Source organism: Oryctolagus cuniculus, chromosome 6 (genome assembly GCF_051225735.1).
Source record: "Oryctolagus cuniculus isolate XC-2025 breed Fujian yellow rabbit chromosome 6, ASM5122573v1, whole genome shotgun sequence".
NCBI classification, from domain to species: Eukaryota; Metazoa; Chordata; class Mammalia; order Lagomorpha; family Leporidae; genus Oryctolagus; species Oryctolagus cuniculus.
The window spans coordinates 8,549,732-8,573,101 of record NC_142872.1 but is presented as its reverse complement, the minus strand read 5'-3'; the positions used below and the strand labels follow the sequence as shown (position 1 = coordinate 8,573,101).

At 47.5% G+C, this 23,370-nt stretch overlaps 1 long non-coding RNA gene across 7 annotated transcripts in view; it reads right to left on the bottom strand.

Annotated features, from left to right (window-relative positions):
- LOC149126003 (uncharacterized) overlaps nt 1–23,370 on the bottom strand; it is a 611,412-nt gene that overhangs the window by 334,939 nt on the left and 253,103 nt on the right. The gene's annotated exons all lie outside the window — the stretch shown is intronic.

Genomic DNA, 23,370 nt, shown 5'->3' with positions numbered 1-23,370 from the left:
CTTATTTTCACTCTGGCATCTGGATACAGTAGGGATTGTCATTTTCCTTCCTAAGGTGCATTTTAAAAAATAGACATCACGTGCCTTTAAAATGACATGAACATAAATATGCCATGTTTTCAGAGGAAAAGAAAGGAAATGAAGATTTATTGGGTTAATTATGAACCGAGTAAGTCTACTCCACATTTGGGTAGACGGTTTCTAGATTGGCTTTTAACTCATTGTTTACATGGCTAAATGGCCCACAGACTGAATGGTGACTGGGCTTTCAGTCATTGCAAAACAGTAGGCTCCTGCCAGCATTAAGAATGTCAATAGTACTTAAATACACAGAGAGTTTTTAAAAGCTCAAGGCATTTGGGGCATTAAAAAGCCACGAAGCCAGCCTGGTTTTCTCCACTTTTGAAACAGTCACTAGGGATACTGGAAATCTGGAATGAGGGGCGGGTGTGTCGCTAGTGGTTAAGCCACTGCTTAGGATGCCCACATCCCGTACCGGGTCCTGGAGTCTGAGTCTCGGCTCTGCTTTGGATCCAGCTTCCTGCTAATGCAGACCCTGGAAGGCAGCAGGTGACGGTTCAAGTACTTAGGTCCCTGCCACCCACAGGGAGGTCTGAATGGAGTTCCAGGCTTCTGGCTGTGGCCTGGTTCAGACCCAGTAATTGCACACATTTGGGGAGTGAATCCATGAATAGAAGCATCTCTCTCTCTCTCTCTCTCTCTCTCTCTCCTCCTACCCCCCACGCCTTTCAAATAAATACATACTTTTCAAATAAAGTCAACTGGACTCTTCTCTTGGCCTTTCCTCATTTTAGGCAGCAGATTGAAGAAACCATGGCAATAATAGAGAAACCCCCTCCCCTTACTCCACAGCAAGGTCTCCTCAGTTGTCCGACGCTAACAACCCACAGTAGTTCCTCTCCTGCCTGTTGCATAATAACACACTGACCATAATAAACGTTTTTGAGAAACTTCTGCTGAGCTGTCTCTTTGGATTGTCCTTGACAAAACCAGACAGAACCATTCAAAACCAAAGTAGCTTGAATTCTCCACAGATGACCCGGGGTAGTCAAGATTATCTGGACGTCCATCACCATGTTAGCTGGCCATCTTTGAATGCGTGATGCATGCAGTAGCATGATCTGCTGGCACCCGTGCTCAGGGATTTTTTTCCACATCCCTTTTCTTTAATTCTATCACATGTATACAATCACCCAGTTAGGCCCCATCCCTCCTAACTCCATGTATTTCCAAACCCCCTTGGAATGAGGAGACGGATTTAGGTCTCATTCCACACTCCTTCCAGAGTCACCTTGGAATAGAGCTTCTCTTTCTAGAAGACCCAGCTCCCAGGGGGTGGTTTCCTCTGGCTCTCACCAGGACTGTGCACAGGCAGGGCAAGGCTGTCCCTCGGCAGTGTAGGTCCCCAGAATGCTGCACACATCGCACTTGCAGGAGGTGTTTTCTGGAAGCTATGGAGGTGCAAAGCTGCACGGTCACAGGAAGTGTCAAGGCTTGGGCTTGAGTGGGGGAGGTGAGAAGGAACAGGAGACGGGAGATGACCTGAACTAAGCATGGGGCAAGACAGTCCCCGCCCAAACACAGTCCTTGCCTTGCCTTCCCATAATCACAAAGCAACAGCCATGTCTACAACTTGACAACCACAAGGAGAACCATGAAGAAGCTGCACGTTCATGTTTGTTTATTTTCACATATTCTGGTAAAAGTGTAGTTTCAGGTGTGGCAACATCTATTTGGATATTTTGAATGCACTGCAACCTTAGTATCTCTCTCCCTCTCTCCTCTCCCTCTATCTCAGAAAGCAGGGTGCTTCTAAGATCCCAAAAGCTTTAAAAAAAAATGAGTTGTATCATGAGCTGTCTTGGAACAAATCTTAAACATCAGCCCTCTGCAATGTGCATTTTCTTAAAGCTTAAAGCGCTTGCTAACGTTGGGTTGACTGAGAGCAAAAGCAGGTGCTTTGGGACGGGTGTTGTGGTGCACCAGGTTAAGCCACCACCTGCAATGCCAGCATCCCAAGTCAGAGAGCCAGCTGGAGACTTAGCTGCTCTGCTCTCAATCTAGCTCCCCGCTAATGTACCTGGGAAAGCCTGGAAAGATGGCCCAAGTCCTCGGGACCCTGCAGCCACATGAGAGACCCAGAGGAATTCCAGGCTCCTGGCTTCAGCCTGATCCAGCCCCAGCCACTGAGGGCATCTGGAGAGTGAACCAGCCGATGGAAATGTTCTCGTTCTCTCCCTCTCTCCCTCCCTCCCTCCCTCTCTCTCTCTCTCTCTCTCTCTCTCTCTCTCTCTCTCTCTCACACACACACACACACACACACACACGCATGCTTGCTTGCTCTTTCTCTATTACTCTTCGTTTAAAAAAATTAAAAACAAAAGCAGGTGCCTTTGTTCTCCGGTGTTGTCCCTGGCTGTTGTAGACACCTGTGCTGTGAGGGAGTGGCCCATTAGATGAATCGCCCCACTTCTTAGTGGTTAATGGAAGATTTATACTCTGGGATACACAGAAGCAGTAAGTCAGAGTCAGGGCGGGATCTGTGGGCTGGGACAAGGACAACTGCTTCCCTGACAGACGATGGTCTAACTCTAAATGATCTAAGAGCGTTTGGTCTCAGCTGACTCGAGAGCGAAGTTGCCCGGATTACAGCCCTGAAGGCTGAGAAGTGCCGGCTATCCAGACCCCCCTCCTCCCACATCCAGGGACTGCCGTCTGTGGCAGCAAGGGGGCACCGGGCTGGCTGGGGCCCCCGGAATACAGTGCCGTCAGGCAGGAATCCAGCCCCTAGCACTTCTACCCCACCAGAGCCTGTGTCCACACCTGGCTGCTCCTGCACAAATCCCTTCCCTCCCACACAAAGCTCCAATAACTCGGCTGGCCTGTTACCTCACTCATTATCTGGCACTTTCTGTGTCCCCTCTCCCCCCGCAGTGACTCCACAGTACCATGGAGGGTGATGTTCCCATCACGCTCCCAGCCACAGCCGCACCACCACGTGGGATGCATCAGCTCCGCTGCAGGTACCCTGGCCCCTCTGAGACCTGCAAAGCCGAGGTGGAGCTCAGGCCACAGGGAGCTAAAGAGCTCCGGCTGACGGCGGAAGCATGCGGGGACGCAACTCAAACTGTCAGGTGACAGCCAGGCCACGTGGCTGCACACAGAGAGCAGATTCTTCAGCAGCCACATGGAGACAGCCCCGATGGTGCTCCCCGGCGACCGCCACTCCTCCTTCAGCAGCGCCAGAGAAAGGCTCAAGGCTCTCAAAACACCTCGCAGGCGATGCTGATGACATAATGGCCACTCGTGCGTATGCTTTGGGCACTGTCCTCGCCAGGAAAGCCCTAGATGCGGCTGACGGTGCCTGTGCCGTGCCCACGCCCTGCCCACGCCCTGAAGAATTAGAGTTCCCCTCACCCCCAGCAGGAACATCTTTTTGGACAAGAAACCAGACCACAAGTTTGAAGTCCAAAAGTACAAGGCGAGGCTAAGCAATGTACTGCAGCCGCACAGAGGAACTTCCTGCAAGGGAAGATCTCACACCAAGTTTTAGGAGAGACAGGGAAGAAAGATGCACCAGTGCTAGGGGATGGAGCTTAAGGAAAAAAACCAAAAAAAGCACCAGGAGGGGCCTTCGAGACTGGCTCAGTGGGTTCTCAGCTGCGAATTGCACAGATTTATCAAGAGACAGAAAAGAGGTTGGCTGTTCATGCGAACAAAATGTGATACACATTCATATCTGTGTCATTACACGAGCGGTGTCAGCAGCCGGATCCCACCGTCCCTGCCATTCCGGTACCTCCCCCTCGTGTCCCTGGACTCCCCAGCTTTAACCCACTCAGGGCACATCTGAGACTGTGACATGATCATCGGCAGCATGACAACTGCGTGCCATAAAACCTGTGCTGTCACAGTCTCCACACACACAGCAGCCTTCCGATCCCAGCATGTCTGGTAGCTTGCGTGACTCATGTCAATGTCCTTTCTGATCCCTTAATGCAGAGTGGTGAGGAAGCCACGGAATTCCACGCGTCTGCCCTTCGGCTGAGTGATCTAGCAGACGCTCGCTACTTCATCACTGCATGTGTCCTTCTCTGAATACAGTCTTCCCCAACCAACGGCACCCCTTAACAATCCTTCATCGTGAAATATCGCCAAAACACACACCTCACCTGGTGTCCACATGGTAAAATCCCGGGGAATCAGTCTCAGCTCCTCTCACAGCAGAACACTGAGCTCTCCCCATTAAAATGCATTTAATCCCAGGATTTTCCTTTGCAAGATTCTGAGCTGAACCATGAAGAACTTTCTAGAAAGATCAATATTCACTTCTTCCTGTGAAGCTTCTGCTGCCATGGGGAACGAACTCTCAATGATCTAAGAGACTGCTCATGGCTCATTCCACAGAGACCAGGGTCTGTGGCTGTGAAAGAGATTAAGATGGAAGGGACAGGACCAGCATTGTGATACTGTGGGCTAAGCCACCTGCAATGCCTGCATCCCATATGACCAGTGGTTGGAGTCCCACCTGCCCCACTACCAATCCAGCTCTATGTTAACATCCTGGGAAAGTGGTGGAGGACAGCTCCAGCCTGCATGATGGCCCAGTCCCAGCCTTTGTGGCCATCCAGGGAGCAAACCCTCAGATGGAGTCAATCAATCAATCAATCAATCTCTCTCTCTCTGTGTCTGTCTTTTCTCTTTGCAACTCTGCCTTTCAAATAAATAAATAAACCTTCAAGAGAGAGAGATTGGAAAGTGGCAACAAATCAATGACAAAAGGGTCACCAAGAGAATTCAACATGGCATTTTTCATATATAAGAATACTGCAAAAAGTTTATGAAAAACAATTAAATGATAAGTTTTGGGGGGCACAATAAAATCTAAATCCATCAACATTTTATCATAAGCCATATTTTTTCTGAACTTTGTAAAGACCTCTCATCTGTTAACAGGAACCCTGTAGACATTACGAAGTAGTTAAGGACCATGGACAATAACCAAAGCGTCTATTGCTCCATCCCACAATTGGAAGCAACAATGAGAAACCAGAGATGGGGACAGGTGAGGGTACTGATTCCAAAAGGTGTTTCCTGGCAACCACCCAGCAGTGCCATCAGCACCTTGAGGGAAGTCGCCATGGAGAGGTTGAGGCTAGGAAAGAGCTGCCATTCAGGAAGACCCTTGGGAGGCTTCCTTCTACCCAGTGAGCCTGCCCAGAAGTCACGTGCCTTCTAACCCACAGCGGCAGGAGCCCCCTCCCCCTCACTCAGAATGACTGCCAGTTCACCAGCTCCGCGCCTACTACCATGACTGACAGCCATCATGGTGTCTGAACTTACTCTGGCTTACTCAGAACTTCTACGTGCCTCAGGAATGCAACTGTGGTGGTACTGACACCCAAAAAGTGCCAACAGCTTCATTTCAATGGAAAGAGAAAGAACAGGCAGCCCATGATATAACCGTGATGTGGCTCTCTGCACTGGAGAATATGAAGTGTTTTTCCAAAGAAAAACATAATGAAACAGAGCAGCCTTGCAGCCTGAAAACCCGCTGTGACGATACAGCACCCTGCAGGCACCAGATGTCCCAGTGTGCTCTGCTTAACTGAAAGCCATAGATCCCACGTCTACAACCAGTCTTGCACGTGGTCAGTTAATCTGATTGTCCTATTTGCCCATTCACGTTGCTGGGAAATTTTATACTTCCCTATCTTTGCCCAACTTTGCCACAACCCAAGCACTTAAGCTGGATCTTTCCTTGTCTCAAATGGCATGAAAATCTGTAGGACCCACAGGAGGTTGACTTTTTCAAAAAAGACTGGACTAAAAAGTTCCAGAACTTTCTGTAAGTTTCTTCATGTTGTGAGACCGAGAACAGACTTGATTAATAACTGAGACTACTGTGTTGAGAATACAATCCTTCCACTCACAGGAGGTCATATTTCTCACAAGTTAAACACAATCATCTACTGAAAGCTGCTTTGAAGAAATTAAACACAGCTAGGCATACGCATGGACACGCACACACAGAGCTCTGAGTGCCCATCATTTCTCTCATGGAGACTCGGGAGTCGTTCTCAGGACACACTGACGAAAGCTTGATCTGTCATCTAAATGGTTGAAACTTAGGAGTTCAAGGCAGTAGACAGCCCACACGCACATGTTTGTCTTTCTGGTTTTCCAGCTCTAAGGAAATGAGAGGAAACAAAGTGCCAGGGCCGTGAGAGGGCCGGGGAACATCCCGGAGGCAAACAGCAAAGGGAAGAAAGAGGGCAGGGAGGAGACAACTGTTGCAGGGCCGAGCAGGACAGCGAGCAGAGAATTGCACGGATGCTGCATGGCTCAGAAAAATCACTGACGCTCAATCATTTCTTTGACAGGGATGACATTACTGAGCTCACGACCCACCGTTGTATTTCAACCCACTTGCCTCCCGCAACACCATCTTCTGAATCAGCAGCATGCATGGCTTCAAAGGGCAAGTTCAGAGTCCTTGGTCAAGTTCAGAAGCGTTGTGGCATGGCTTACAGTTTCAGAATAGAATTTTTCAAGCCAATATGGGGCCTTAGGTAGAAACATTTTTTTTATTTCATTGTAGCTTAAGTTTATTGAAAGAGAAAATTATTTCCTCAAGAACATAGTGACAGTTTTATTTTTTTAAATATGTAGGCACACCACGAGGAATTGAGATAACAAAATCTCTCCTGTAGATCAATGAATAAGGCAAAAGAAAGGTGCGATGTGCAGAAAGTTATCTAAAAAAAAATGGAAAAGCCTTGCTGGAGAAAACAGGGAGAGGGGAAAGAAAGTGTTAGGTCTAAGCGGCACTGTCCGATTCTTGCCTCTCTCAGAACTCAATACTGGACACGTCCAGTGTGCTGGGGCCGTGCCTGTCCTGGGCTGCCGTCGACATCCCGAAGGAGCTCTGAGAGCAGATAACCTGGCTGCTCCGGGCGCACCTTCTCCTATCTCTTTTCCCACTGTGCCTGCCACCCGGGCGACCATCTGTCCTCAGAAGGCTGTCCACTGATGAGCCTCAGGGGCATGGAATGTCCCTGTCCCTTCACAGTGGCTGTGGCCCAATGACACTGGTCAATGACAATGACAATGGTCAGTAGAGAAGTGCAAAGTTCAGTTTTTCGCCTGGAGGTGAAACACACTCCGAAGTAACATGTGTGTGTCCCAGAGCAGCGATCCGAGCCTGGGGCTTCGCCTGAATCTCCACCCCGTTTCATACTTTTCCCCTCCAACACTCTAATCTCCCTCTTACTGCTCTCTCCTGGGAAAATGGATTTAGCACATCACTTGCTCTCCAATCCTTGGTGCACGATCTGCTTCCAAGAAGTGGAGCTGTATAGTTAGTATTGTTATGCGTGAAAGGGGGGGGGGCGGAGAAAACATTGCCCCAGTTCTGGTTCTTCGTCTCACATGGAAGAAGAATTCCCAAGTGGACAAGGCAAAGAGAAAAGCAAGATGTGTGTTTAAAAGCAAGATTTATTTACGTCGGAGACCTCCTGGAGGAAGGGCCAGATAACCGCTCCAAGGAGAGGCAAACCCAAAGGGGCTGGTGGTACTGGGGCGTTTAAGCACAATTCTGGGGAAGAAAACTACTTATCAGCTTGACATTCATTACAAGGCAAGGATAAAACCCATCAAAAGACCTGATCTGGAATCTCATCTGCGGAGGAGTTGGGGTGGGAGAGCTAAGTTGTTTTTACAGTAAACAGTGAGCACAGAAGGATGGAATTGCCACTCCCTTGCTGTTCTCATGGTAAAACTGGAAGCTCCCCACGAGTGGGGCAGGCACTAGACCTTGTTCAAGATAACTTCTGAGGGAGGTAAGCATGTTATAGTCACAATTTCCACTGGACCAGTGCCTGCCTATTAACCCACCTGACTCCTCAGAGTACAGAAGTGGCCTTCTGTGGACTCTGGGATGGGACTCCTGAGTCCAGACCTCAGGCTGGGCAGACACAAACGAGGGCTGCATCACAGTGGTGTATGGAATAGGCTGTAGCCACACCACCTCATCCATGCACGCACAGTAAACTAGGAGAGGTGCATAAAGAAGTGGATGTGTGGGCTTTGATGGCATTTCATCTAGCATTTGAGAGGTATAGGGAAATAGTACGTACGGGGACTCTGAAATGAAGTGGTTGATGCTAAGTGGCAATGACGCATTGAAGAGAAAAAATTAAAGAGTAAACCAATTACCAGCTTATGACTAAGTATGACAGTCAGAAGGGCTTTAAGCCAGCATTGAAGAAACCCTTATCACCTTCAGGCAGAGGAGAGCCCCAATTATGGGCAGGCACAGGACTCAGTGGGAAAGTGGCAGAATCAGAGAAGAATGAATTTGTTACCTGGCTAAGTCTTACTCCCAAATTAACTACCTGGTGAGGAACTGGTGGAAGCTTGAGACTGGGAACAGACTATGTGGTAGACTCACACGACAACCTGGCACCACAATTTTACTGGAACCTTCCAGACCTATTGAGAGGACAAGAAACCCTTCTCCTCCAAGTTAAACAGTGTGCAGATGACTCAACCAAGACAGACACCTTATAGAGAAATGCTGTTCTCCTCTAAATCTACTCAAATCTCCCATACTCGACACCAAACCAGGACCTAAGCTATCCTGCTAAAGTAGAGGGGAATATAGACGGAATGGCCTTCAAAATCAGATGAATTTGTATCAACATAAACTAGGAGAGAATGTATTGGAATGAATCTTGAGGATGTTAGATGAAAGATGGAAACCAGGTTGCATATAAAGTGGAATGAGGGAAAGGTTGCTGTTACAGGAACAAAATCCTCTGACACAGTCCTGGACTCCCAAAAACAGCGCCAGGGACCCCAGATCTGCTTCAGTGCTCCTGCATGCAAGCTTTTAAAAATGATGGCCCCCGTTAAGTGACATGAAAATGCCAGAGCTGATCTGACCTGGGATGGAGGAAGGAAAAGACACAGACAGTGAGCACTCAGGTTTGTAACCAACATATAAAATTAAAAGCAAAAAACATGAAACCAATCAAAATGCCGAGTATGTTGTAGAAAGCCCTAGAGGATACTGAGCCAATAAGGAAGCCATTGGCTGGAGATACAGCTGATACCAATGTCTGCTGAAGGCTGGGACCTGTAGAAGACACACTCTTGGCACTGATTTTCTTAGCACACGCCAGGTATGAGAGTCTAAGGGGGCAGACTTTGATCCTAAGGGACAAAGTAGATACCGCTCCCCTAGAAGACAGTAAAGTCAAAGTGTAGTCACAGATCCCAGATCACAGGGATTCGTGTCAATGATTGAGAGAAAATGGTGGAAGGTGTGCCAACAGACATGGTAGCTAAGAAAGACACCTACAACAGAGGGGAGACCAAGGATGTCGGTGCAAACCTCCTCACTTGAAAGCATGATCATTTGCTCATTTGCCAGTTTCCTCTGTTTCCACATGTGGAATCCAAAGATGAAAAGATATTAAGCCTCTTAGGAGACAAAGCTGACATGCTACAGGTTTAACAGTAGGGATTCTCCTTGCGCTTTTCCGGTAGGAGCTGAAGCCACCTACCTGAGTAACTTTATTCAGAAAGGAGAAACACAGAGCAGTGTGAACTGATCCTAGGAATACTACAGCGTACTGGGAATCCAGGGTTATCCTGATGCCTCTGTTAGGGTAAACGCATTGGAGATCAAGTAATAAACTGTCCCAATTCCAGCTCATACAGTATCAAATGGCTCCACAGACTGGTCCGGAGACTGTGCCTCTGGGTCTGGAACGAATGACTGGGATGGACAAACAGGACATGACAAAACCCCAGCATTGGCTCCTTGACCTGTGGAACAAAAGCAGCTCCAGTAGGGAAAGACATTTATGTCAGAACATGACACCCATCACGAAACTAGTGGTGGGCAGCGGAATTCACCAAGCAGGCACTCGTTCCTTGACGACCCCTGTGCTAGCGCAGGGAGTTCATGAGCAGAGCAGCCTTGACGCCAGGGACGAAAGCTTTGCACAGGCCAGCTGCTGACGCTGCAAACCTCTGGCCAGTGAGTCAGCAAAGAGACCGACGCTGAGTCCCTGATACACCCCTCAAGGAGACTAGACGGCACCACCGACTCACTTGGCTAATCTTCTGCCTGCGGCGCTGGCACCCCGGGTTCTAGTCCTGGTTAGGGCTCCAGTTCTGTCCTGGTTGCCCCTCTTCCAGGCCAGCTCTCTGCTGTGGCCCGGGAGGGCAGTGGAGGATGGCCCAAGTGCGTGGGCCCTGCAGCCCATGGGAGACCAGGAGAAGCACCTGGCTCCTGGCTTTGGACTGGTGCCGCACGCACGCGGGCCGTAGCGGCCATTTGGGGGTGAACCAATGGAGGGAGGACCTTTCTCTCTCTAACTCTGCCTGTCAAAAAAAAAAAAAAAAAAAAAAAAAAAAAAAGGAGACAGAAGGTAACTGGCAACAAATCCATCACTTAGAGCCTTTCGTCCTAGAAAGGGAAGCACGCTCTCTTTGTCAAGAAATAAAAAGGGGAGGGGTTGCGTATCCTGATCGCAGTGCTTGGCAAGCACCGTGTCTGAGGCCTCCCAGGCTGTCTCGTCTCCTGGCACAGAATCATGAATGTGTCACCTGGGACCAAAGCACGTGAGCGTCCAACCAGAGGAACCGCGGGTCCTGCCAATGCCCTACAATCCGGAAAATGCTGGCCTGGTAGCATATTACAGTAACTCTTCAAGGCGCACCTGACATACCATCTTAAAGATTACCTCCTGCGAAGGGTAATACAATGACAGCCAAGATCCACTGCTGGGCTAATAAAGCACGTAGGTCCCAGGAAGGCACACTGTAGTTAGAAGACCACTAAATGTAAAATTGGGGTTTCCACCGGGGTTCCTGGACTCTCACACCAGGAGATCAGTGTGTACAAAAACTGATAACTCTTGCATCGACCTGTCCAAGAAGCTCAAAGTCAGGGGGAAGAAGGTGGCCTCAACCCCTACTGTTCTGAAGAGGCAGGAGGCCTAGAAGTTAGTAAGAACTGTGTTTGAGAAAATGCCTATGAATTGTACTGCACAGGACACCCAGCTCCAAAGCAACATTATCTCTTCAGTCAAACAGCCCCACTGCATCCAGTTACAGCAGCAAAGCGGCTGTGCTCTGTCCAACACTCAAAGCGACTCCTGCGGTTAACCCCAGCTACCCAGGTCTCGGGCCACTGCTAACTGAGGAAGCTGGTCAACAGGTACAGACCAGAGACAAAGCAAGAGAAGTGGAGGTTGTTGGTACAAGTTGGGAAGAAGGCTGCAGGCCAAGGGGATGCCCCACTCTGACCAGCTGTCTCCCAAGTGGGGCTCAACACTGTCACCACCTTGATGGGGAAGGTTCAGCTGGTTGTGGCTACCCATGACGTGGGTCCCATCAGGCTGCTTTTCCTCTGACCTGCCCCAGGTCATGAGATGAGGGTGTCCCCGACTCCATCATCAAGGGGAAAGCGAGACTGGTGCCTCTGGGCCACACGGAGACCTGGCCCGCTGTCCCCTGCATGCCAGGGAACCTGGAAAGCTAAGGTACTCGGGCCAAGCTGGCGGAAGCCATCAGGACCAGCTACGACGACAGACATGATGAGCTCCACCATCATTGGAGAGGCAGCTACCTCCAGGCTGTGCCAAGCAGGAAGGGCCGAGGCTAACAAACCTGCCCCTGAGCTGCGTCCAGTGTGCGCTGCTGGGTTTTCTGCACATAAAACTAATAACAATTCTCAAATTAAAAAAACAAGTGGTCTCTGCCTTGAAAAGGATCATTCACCAGATGAGGATAAAGGTTTAAGGTAGTGATTATGTAACAAAGGTAGGGTTTGCTTCTCAGTATTTCTTGTTACTACCATGGTCAGCTTTATCTTTAGTTGTTTTTTAATTGTAGAATTTTCACTTGGTTCTTTATTATATTTTCTATGCTCTACTAAGATTTCATTTTTTAGAATTCATTATATTTTCTTGATAGCAACGTTTTTAATAAAATGACTTTATTTTATAGTGATATTCAAACACTGTAAGTGTAGCATTATTAAAGTAGCTGGTATAAACCCTTTGTCTGCGAATTCTACGATTGGTTTCATCTCAAGGTCAGTCCTGTAAACTCATTCCCTGGAGAAGGGGGCACTGTTTTTTATTTGTCTAAATGATGTTATGCTGCACATTACGAATTTCTGGTGTGGGGACTCTGGATTCTGGTATATTCTTCCAAAGAGTAGTATGTTTTTGTTTGTTTTATGCAGTAAGCAGCACAAATAAGTAGAAATCAGAAACTCTGTCTTGCAGGCAGCAGTTCAGACAGGCACTGTTTGAGGTGTTTTTTTTTTTTTTTTTTTACAGGTAGAGTTATAGACAGTGAGAGAGACAGAGACAAAGGTCTTCTTTCTGTTGGTTCAGCCCCCAAATGGCCACAACAGCCAATGCTGCACCAATCTGAAGCCAGGAACCAAGTGCTTCTTCCTGGTCTCCCATGGGGTGCAGGGCCCAAGCACTTGGGCCATCCTCCACTGCCTTCCCAGGCCACAGCGGAGAGCTGGACTGGAAGAGGAGCAACCGGGACTAGAACCTGGTGCCCATATGGGGTGCCAGCGCTGCAGGCAGAGGATTAACCAAGTGAGCCACGGTCTTCCCCATACACCGCATGTAGAGACTGCTGACGTCCATGAACAAATAGGCAGAGACTTTGTACACTGAGCTGGAGAATCCAGACCTCTGCATCTTTGCTCCCTGGGACCCAGCCTACATTTCCTGCTCTTGTGTTGGCCTTAAACTTGGTCTTCTGGTTCTTTCAGGCAGAGGAACTGCAGGACTGTCTATGGCAGCTTTACATACTCCGTGAATTACAGAAATTACCCAGGACTGTCTATGGCAGCTTTACATACTCCGTGAATTACAGACATAATCCTGCCCACCAGTCTCCATGGAAACAAGAAAATCCTTTCATACGTAGCATTCCCTCCACCAACTACCAACTCCCTCCAAAACCGCCCACCCTTCAGGCTTCCTCCAATGCCTTCAGGGAGCTTGTTGCTACTCTTGTTGTTTTGGGTGCATACTTATTTGTGTATGTGTTGCCCCAAAGAGGCTTGCTGGTCCTACAGGAAGTGGAGAGCAGTGACTCTCAAGAGTTTTAGCTATGAACGATCTATTATAGCAACCACAAGCACAGGGTAACCAGAGCAGACTTCTCAAACGATTGTCTGACTCACCGCCAACAGGCTATATAGTAGAATAGCCCTTTTACTGGTTTTGCAGCAGAAGTTGTGATCAACCGAGTTTCAAGAATGCTGCGAACTTGAAGGAAAAGCAATGGGCAGTGGAACGTCACAGACAACGATGGCCCCCGGGGGCAAACATCCCCAGAAGCCTTCAACACTGCATCTTTGTTGTCTTATGGAGGACTGGGCTACGAGATCAACTTTGCTAGAAGTGCCAAGGACTGTAGGACCAACCATCCCCTGCCCAACCTGCCTCATAGCCAATCAGTGACGGAAGCAGGTGGAAAGGAAAGCCCAAGTTCCCCAGTGCACAGTGAAAGCTCTGAGGTGTAGCTTATGCGCCATGGCTTCGGCAGAATCAGGATGAAACCGCACGTTTCCTGATCTCGGCGTTGCCCCAGCTGCATCCGGCTCCCGCCTACTTCTTCATACCTCTTTCAGAGGATCACTTCCTTAAAAGTGCACTCAGGCCACCGTCTCAGCATGTGTTTCTGGGAGACCGTGACCTAACACTCCATACCTAGACCACTGCTGCCTTGAAAGGATCATGAACACAGACCGGGAGCTTCTAGAGTTTGCCCTGCACCACAACATGTTCTTTGTGCCAGCATCACGCCCCAAGGGCAAGTGGGGACTAGCCCCATCCCAGCAGACACAGCCATCACCCAGATCCACAGGGATCCATCCACTCAACTGCAGATCCTAACCATGGTCAACAGTACGTCTCACCAGGAAAAGCCCCTGACTCGCTGCTGTAACTTTTCCAGAAGCTTCCCCTGTTTAAGACATCTCTGGGGAAATAAGAGGAAGAAACTCTGAGTTGAGAATTTTCCCAAAAGAGGAAGCTTCGAAATATAGAGTGTCTAAGATAATAACACGAAAATATGGGTAGAACATTCAGCTCCAAATGAGTATACTAGCAAGCAAGAAAGAAGAAGTTTATTCAAAAAGATCATAAGCATTAAAATAAAGATGAGTTATGTGTGGCTAAAATGCATATTTTCAACTTTTGCACATGTACATATTAGTGTTTTAGTTTTGGATCCATATAAACTTCCATCAGAGTAAAGCTTAGAATTTTCAAAGTAATTCATCCAACCCAATGGGAACGCGAGAGATTTTTATCCTAGTAACAGAAGAGAGGAAAAAATGAGACTTAAAATGAGACTTAAATCTTAAATGGTTAGAGGACTTGCCTAAAGTCACAAATAAACTAATTAGTGCAGACGACACAATCAAAACTAATTTCTGACCCGATTACGTCCAATTCGGTTCATCTTCAGACCCTAGAAGCTGGGGAGAATTAATGAGTGCAGACAAGGCATCGCAGTTAATTGAGTCACATGTTCCTTCTGTAGGTAGTGCGGCCCCCACAGTTCATAAACCCACACTGCTCCCGGCACCCTCACCACCTGGATGGGGTGGACGGGTCACGGACGGCATCGCACCCTGTTTCAGAGGAGCACCTTACCCACTCAGTGCACCTGCGAGCTGTGGACTGTCCCCGCACACTTGTTGTACATCTCAATCATCTACAGAGGTCCGGGAAAATGCCACTCTCTGGAACCCGTTCCTCCCCAAAGGCTCAGACGCAGCAGATCAGAGCTAGGGTTTTTATCGCTATTATTATTTCTGGCATCTGTATTTTTAACGTCCTGGATAACTGTCACACACAATGAAGTCTGCAAACTCCACTGCCATCTACGTGGCTCAGTGGTGAACTCCCCTCCCACAGGTTCCTTCTCTCTTCTTCGGGACTTGATACCTGCTTTGGAATCTCCCTTTCTTGATGTTCAGGATCCTCTCCTGCCTTGGATCCCTCCTGGCCTTGCTTCAGCAAGCCCCCAGGCGAGGGCTCCTCTTCAACGTGAACAGATGTGAGCACGCGGAGCTCCTGCAACTGCCCAGCAGGTGCAGGTCCTGGAAGGCTTCCTGCGCTCTCCCTAAGTCTCAGGAGCAAAACCCACGACCTCTAGAATAAAACAGAGGCGCCGAAGCCAGCAGACGTCCAGCTCCTCCTGGCACACCACTGTTCTGCCAGGCCGTTTCCATGGGAAGTGGGGTGCGTCCTAAGGCAGCCCTGTGACTTGATGCTTTGTGGGAACAAATCCTGAACTCCATGGATGCCCGCCTCCTCTTGGCAAAAAAAAAAAAAAAAAAAAAAAAAAAAAAAGACAACCCTGTCTCTCAAACAGTATTCAAAGACCAATATTACAAGAAACCTAAAATTGTCCCCAAACACAGCTGCGTAACGTTCCCATGTGATTGTACCACTTCAAGGATAATTTAGAGGTCAGGTCAGGTTCTTTGCCATTTTATCCAAGAAAGCCCAGCGCTCACCTTGTGTTTTTTCTGTGATGACACTGAATCACATCTCTGGCTTTTTTGATAAAAATAGATCTCAAGAGACCCTAAAAGGCTGCCTGTCAATATCTAGGGCCCTAAAGTGAGTGATAGGGGTTTACAGTATCCTATTTTGCCTTTAACATTTTGAGCCTGGAATGATTCAGAACACAGCAACAGCCCTCTGGCCAGACCTGTCAATTTGTTTGACTTGTAGTAGAATGTGCAGTAGGGTCTTTTAAAAGAAGTAAATTTTAGGCTGGCGCCGTGGCTCAACAGGCTAATCCTCCACCTAGCGGCACCGGCACACCGGGTTCTAGTCCCGGTCAGGGCGCCGGATTCTGTCCCGGTTGCCCCTCTTGCAGGCCAGCTCTCTGCTGTGGCCAGGGAGTGCAGTGGAGGATGACCCAAGTACTTGGGCCCTGCACCCCATGGGAGACCAGGAGAAGTACCTGGCTCCTGCCATTGGATCAGCGCGGTGCACTGGCCACAGCGGGCTGGCCGCAGCGGCCATTGGAGGGTGAACCAACGGCAAAGGAAGACCTTTCTCTCTGTCTCTCTCTCTCACTGTCCACTCTGCCTGTCAAAAAAAAAAAAAAATTTAAAAGAGGTAAATTTCACCCTAAGTAATCTCTGTGGACATGGGCTCTCCTTTGTTGTCAAGTCTGTCTGTGCTTCCTGTCTGAATCATTCCATAACATTAGTGGCCAGGTGTTCTAAGCAAGAAAGTGTCATACGCGGCCATGCCTGCTAGAAAAATAAGGTATGTTGGTTAACAGTTCATGCCTGTTGTGGCGTACATTAATCCTTGGGTGTATGTACAATTAGTCTATACTGCCAACGTTTTCCTTTATCAGGTGTGATATGACTTAAAAATCCTGTACCGGAGCCAGCGCTGTGGCATAGCAGGTAAAACCGCCACCTGCAGTACCCACATGCCATATGGGTGCCGGTTCAAGTCTTGGCTCCTCCACTTCTGATCCGGCTCTCTGCTGTGGCCTGGGAGAGCAGTGGAAGATGGCCCAGGTGCTTGGACCCCTGTACCCGTGCGGGAGACTCAGAAGAAGCTCCTGGCTTCGGATAGGTGCAGCTCTGGCAGTTACGGCCATCTGGGGAGTGAACTAGCTGATGGAAGACCTCTCTCTCTCCCCCTCTCTCTGCCTCTCCTCTCTATAACTCTGCCTTTCAAAAAAAAAAAAAAAAAAAAAAAGAATCAATCGCTTACTACCCCATCATCAAGAAAGTTTCCTATATTTTTCTCTAAAAAAAGTAGTTACATTTGTATCTGTATGCCTTTTGGAATTGTGTGTATGTGTGTGTGGTGCCAAAGGGCTCACATTTTATTTACTTATATTTATTACTTCATATGAACAACTAAATAAGCTAACCATGCCCAGCACTGTTTGCTGAATACTTAGCCCTTCTGCCATTGCATTGTGAACGCACCTCCAATACATACCAACCTTTCACCTTTCACTACACTCGGGTTTCCGGGCACTGTCTCCTGTTGCATGGGTGTCTTGTTCTCTCTACAAGCTAATGATGCAGATGATAACTTCACTAAATAATAACTAAGTAGCAATAATGATTCATAAAATATTTCGGCTCAAATTCCCTAGGTCAGAATCCAGCTCCCACCATGCACTCTGTATTCACTGCATTTTCTTTAGTGGCTTCAGGTAGCGGAGGGTGGTGCTTGGGATTAAGACCCCAACACCCCCAGGCTATGAACAGCTGGACCAAGGCCCCTGGCAACTGCTTCAGTGTCCTTATCCAGAAACGCAAGTGCACGAAATACAGTGCCCTGCCTGTGACTTGTTACTTTATTTCCTTCCTTTCATAGCTGTTGTCATGAGCTGTAATTATTTAACAGCTTTGCATACTTGTTTCTCCACATAAAAAACAATACAGAGACTGTCTCTCAGTTTACCATCCATCATACTCCTAGCACCTACTACAGCATCTGACAAATAAGATATACAGGTCCTAAGTATATATCAAATGGCAAGTGTATGGATTAATTAATTACTGTATTGAAAGAAATGTGTTTAAAACCAGAAAACAAAAATATCTTCAAAACTTGCTATGAATATGTGTGTTGGAATTTTGGAATTTGAACATAACTTTGGAGCCTTGACTTTGAGGAGACAGGAGCTGTAACTCCTAAAATATTTCAATAACTCCATAAACCTGTTGACTCTATTTTGCTGACTCTACCTGCTGAAATGAGAGTTGGGAGATTGCAGTGTGGCTTGGAATGGTCATGAAAAGTTATGTGGAGACTGAGTAAACCCATGAAATATGGATGGGATACAGATGAGCAGAGAGGAGAGGCAAAGACGCTGCCTAAACACGGGCAGCATTTGAAGAAAAGATCCTAGCTGGCAATGAATATGCAGTGGTTGATTTGAGAAATAAAATACAGGGTCACAAGAGATGAAAAATATGATATAAGAGATGAAAAATATGATTTACTCACTACATCCTCACTTTTTCGATAATTCATAAAAAAAGGCATGACCATTGTACTTAAGATATCTATTTCTTTGTGATAAGCAAATTAGGTGAAAGGTTAGAATTCTGAATTCCCTCCTACATCAGAGAACATACAAAACAACATTAACACCCATGTGACCTGCAATCTTAGAAACCCAGCCCTGCTGGATTTCCGCTACTTCCTCCTTCCTGGTAGGATGTGCCCTGAGTATTCTAACAGTGCCACTGAACCACAGAGAAAGTGGATTTTTGTCTTACACTAATGTAACACTGACTTAAAGTATTAAGACAAAATGTGACACTGACTTTCTGTGTCGAATTATATTAGCATACGTGGCTGAATGTTATGAACTGAAGATTTATTCATAAGTAAAAGATTTCCTAAATTCAGTTTGATTTTCAAATAATCCAGATTTTAATTCAAAAACTGGGTCTTCATCCGTTGCCAAGAACAAATTAAATTTGACTTGTATTTAATATTAAGGACACTGGCATTTCATCAAAGTATATGACGGTAATGTAACAAACTGTCATCTAATTAATTAGAAATTTGTCAATATCATTAACATCTACATATTTGCTGACTACAGAATATTTGCCACTTTTTAATTTGCCTTTCATGGTTGTCTTTTTCTTTAGTTTACAGGTCCCTTGACAAATTTCTCCTTCCTATACCAAATAATTTAGTCCAACCAATACTTCAAGTTCTTAAAAAAAATGTAGATAAAGATTGATCTAAAGCAGACAAAGAAACTTGATTTTAAGTATGGTTAAGGGTTCTTGACCCTACTCATTAAAATTTGGGAAGTTTTATGATGTTAATAAAAAATTCAATTCTTGGGAAAAAAAAATCAAAATACATTTAACCCATAAAACGCCACTAGAGCACCAGGAAAATGGCTTTTTCTTAAGTAGACAACCTAAGCATGCTAAACACTCAAAATACTTTTATTAATTACCCGATTTAAATAAAACTTATAAATAGCTATCAATTCCCTGTTAGGGGAGATGAATTTTAAATGTATATGTCAGAGCAATTCTGAAGCGACAATCCAAGAAAGAACTTTCTGGAAACAATTTTATTATCTTCAAATTGATCAATATAATCAATATGGTGACCCTGCCATAGAATTCACTAGATTCAGAGCTGCAGCCATCTTTGTAAATTTCTCTTACAAATTTAATTCTGTCCAGGTAAGCGACTTCCGGCACACCGTGCACTCTAGCTGCGTTACGTAACCGTGAGAGGTAGTGTGCCAACGGGCACTGTAGAGGGTAGGGGCGAGGGAAAGGAGGGGAGAATCTGGGGAGAGGAAGCTTCCCTGGCAGACTTCTTGCCCTGTTATGAAGCCTTTAATGCATCCCTGCTCTCCCGAGTGGATCCAGTGTTCTTTCCACAGTCCAGAGAGCATTTGCCATGGCTGACTGGCGCTGACCCCTAACTGTCCATTAAAGGACCTAGAGTAGTCCAGATCAGGGCTTCCTAGGGAATACGACCCAAAGACTCTTGAATGATTAAAGGATGATATCACACAATCTGTAACCAACTACAGTGAAAAAATCCCATCAGTGCCACATTCTGGGAGGCACTGTGCAATCTGTCTGGGCATCAGATGTATTATTCTAATTTGTTTTCTATGCCTAAGTCAAAAATCAGGCAACATTTTGAGGAGACTCTATGAAAGAACCATTTTTTAATTTCAAAACAGAAACAAACATGCATAAGAAACCTATTTTATGGAAGCACCTGAAATACTGCCAAGGTCAACCAAGGTGAGTGAGAGTTGCATGCTCTAACATCCGTGGTCTCTAGTAGTTTTTGTAGTTCTTCCTTCAAAGTGGGACTGAGATGTCAGCACTAGACTGAATGTAACGCCTTCAGTTGTGTAAGGCTGTGAACTAATGTCGTGAATTTCTATTTATTCAAACCACTTATCTCTCCCAACAGTTCTTCAGAAGTCAATATTTACGCAGATAAACAATGACAGTTATAACAGCAGTGGCCTTATCTGCCGCACTTGGGGACCCCCAGAGCGTACAAATCCTCACCACGGAAGACTGCAGCCGCCACCCCATGAGCCAAACACAGAGCTGGGAGGCGACATGCCAACGACCCCGGCCCTGAGGGCCACTCCAGCTCACCACTGCTGCAGATGCGGAGGCCAGAGGGGCTGAACGCCTCCTTCCAAGTCCCAGGAGAAGTGACGGGGCCAGTGCTGAAGCCAGGGTGTGTCCGACTGCAGCTCAGGCACTACTGCATTACAGCAAATTGACCGCGGCTGCCTTGATTCTGCCCATGTCCTGTGCGATACATTGAAGCTGAAAGAGTATTTTCTTCTCTAAGCTGTCAGCAACACTTTTCTCAACTACGTCTGTAGGGTTTCAACACCAATTCTCTACCTTTTCCCTAAATCACGATTATCATTTTCTTTAAAAATGTAAATGTTAGTGTGGTCTCTAAGGTAATTTTTGGATCAACTCGGAAAATCCCAACTGGCTAAAATGCAGTTTTGGACACGTCTCACGCATTAATCCTTATTGCCCATCCCCAAATCCTGCTGGCTGCCTGTAGCACCCAGGGCTGTGCCTGTCACAGTGTCCCAGTCTGCTCATCTCTGGGTGATGGGCTGATCTCTCTCTAGGGCCGGGGAGCTGGGAGGTAGGGGGTTGTCCCTTCATGGTAAGAACTATCAGCCGGTGCTGTGCACAACAGGTTAAGCCTCCGCCGGTGGTGCTGGCATCCCACATGGGTGCCTTTTGCATATCCTGGCTGCTCCACTTCTAATCCAGCTCCCTGCTAATGGCCTGGGAAAGCAGTAGAAGATGGCCCAAGTCACTGGGCTCCTGAACCCAAGTGGGAGACCCAGAAAATCTCCTAATTCCTTGGCTTTCATCTGGCCTAACCTTGGTTGTTGTGGCCCTTGAGGGAGTGAACCAGTGGATGGAAGATAAATCTCTCTCTCTCTCCTTCTATCTCTTTCAAATAAATAAATAAATCTTTTAACAAAGAAAGACTGTCTGGACTACTCACAGAATAGCAACAGATAGCCTTCAGAAAACCGCATCATTGCCCGCATCCTTGCCTTCTCTACACTTCAGCAAAGAGAAGGAAATAGAAAAGAAAACTTGAAGACAAGACATCTTCCACAAAGCACAAACTATTTTCATGGCAGGGTTTTCCTCATCACAGACATAAAGTAGAACGTTGTGTTCTGTGCAAACTGTGCAACTATTCAGGAAATCTTTCTTATACTGGAAAAAACACTAACAATAGGGAAAATGCTTCATCAAATGATGAACTATATCATTAAAAGTACATGTATTAAAAGATTGCGATGTTGATCTTGGCAAAAATGGATCAACAGAAGCAAACAGGTTGGGTTTCCCAAATCACATTCATTGGGAGTGTTTCCTAGCAGGGTTTCCATGGACAGATACTCACCTGTCACAGGGTCTTCTCCATCCACCTCCTGGTGATTGACAACCCTCTTTAGCATAGTGAAGAATCTGAGGAGCACTGTTCTATACGTTTAAATGTACAGACCTCCCAGTTTCCCAAATTACGTGGATATGAACTCCTTCTAAAGATGTGGGGAGCAGCCCGGACTGGACTGAGTTACTGGAATTAAGACTTATTCTATGCATCTGCTCTCCCACAATGTGGTGCTGGGAGAGAAGTAAACAGCTTCCGCACAGCTGCCTCCAGTTCAACCAATAAACTGTAGGACTTGCTCCTGATTGGAGAGCAGCGTACTCGGCGTGTGGGCAGCCGAGTTGGGATTGGCGGAGGAGGACTACAAAGGAGGAGAGAAACGGCATGCACCAGGAACATCTATGGGGAACATCTAAGGGGAACATCTAGCTGAGGGAACACCTGTGCAGCCCCCAGAGAGCCGGCCGGCGGTGTGCCGCTCCCCTGCGGAAGTGGGGAATGTGGCCAGGGGGAACTGCCCTTCCACGGAGGTGGAAGGGACGGTAGCCAACCCGGGAAGAACCAGCAGCAAACCCGGGGAGGGCCGAGCAGACGAAAGAACAGCGCAGGGTCCTGTGTCGTTCCTCCATGAAGAGGGGGAGCGACATAATGGTGCCGTGACTCGGATAGGAAACCTAGGACGGATAGAAAACTTAGGAGGGAAGAAACGGGAAGAACTGGGAAAATATCGGAGAGAGAGACTAGCAAACAGCCTAGGGAAAAGCCGGACGAAAAAGGTGCCGGAAGAAGCTATTGAAAGCCTAGGCATAGACTCAGATACGGACTACGGACTACGGGGGGAAGCTGGGAGAAATCTCTAAGGTCGAAAGCGAAAGTGAAAGCTAGAACAAACAGACTCGGATGCGGACTGTGGGGAGAGGCCAGGAGAAATGAGGGAGGAATATCGTTGGAGGAAAGTTTGGGGAAACATACTGGGTAGAGAAAAATGTTAGGGAAATTGAAGCCACGGGGGGCAGGCCGAGGCGGAAACGAAAGCCACTTTGGGATTCTCAAGTTAGCCCGGGAATAGGGGGCGAACAGTTGAAACCAGAAGCTGAAACATAAGCCTGGTTGGGATCCGTCTGATTAGCCCGGGGAGCAAAGGACGGGAAGCCAAATCGTGGGGCGGAGACGTAAGCTGGGTTGAATTCGCCAGGCTAGCCCAGGGAACTTAGATTGAATGCTAGTGGCGGACACATAAGCTACGCTGTGTGACTCGCGGAGGCTGCCGCGCGCAGACAGAGCGTGCGGGGCTCAAGTACATAGGGAACGCGGGGCTGGCGCGAGGCCGTGGTTCAGACGCGAAAGGGTTAAGTGCGAGACCGCGGAGTGTGCGCGCAAAGCCGAGCCACGCAGATGAGAGAGGCGCCGGCTGAAGCGGCGCAGAGCCGGGAACCCGCTGGCGGGGCGAGGTGCCGGGAAGCTGCAGGGATAAGAGAAATAGAAGTTTAGAAGTAAAATGAGAGAAATAGGAATGCTGGAAGATAGAAGTAAAATGGGAGAAATAGGAATGCCCGGAGATAGAGAAATAGAGAAAAATAAGGCCTCCCCTCAACATGGCAATGAGAAAGCTTGGATTCGGTCTGCCTGATTAGGTGAGGCGATGAGCACCTGCAGGCAGCTAGCAGCTTATGCGCTGCAGGTCACCGAAGACAGGCACGAATTAACATCAGTAAGGCCTCCCCACAATACAACAATTAGGAGGCTTGGATTCGGTCTGCCTGATTAAGGCGGTAAGCGCCAGCAGGCGGCTCGACCGGAGTATGAGCCGCAGGTCACCGAACACAGGCACGCATCA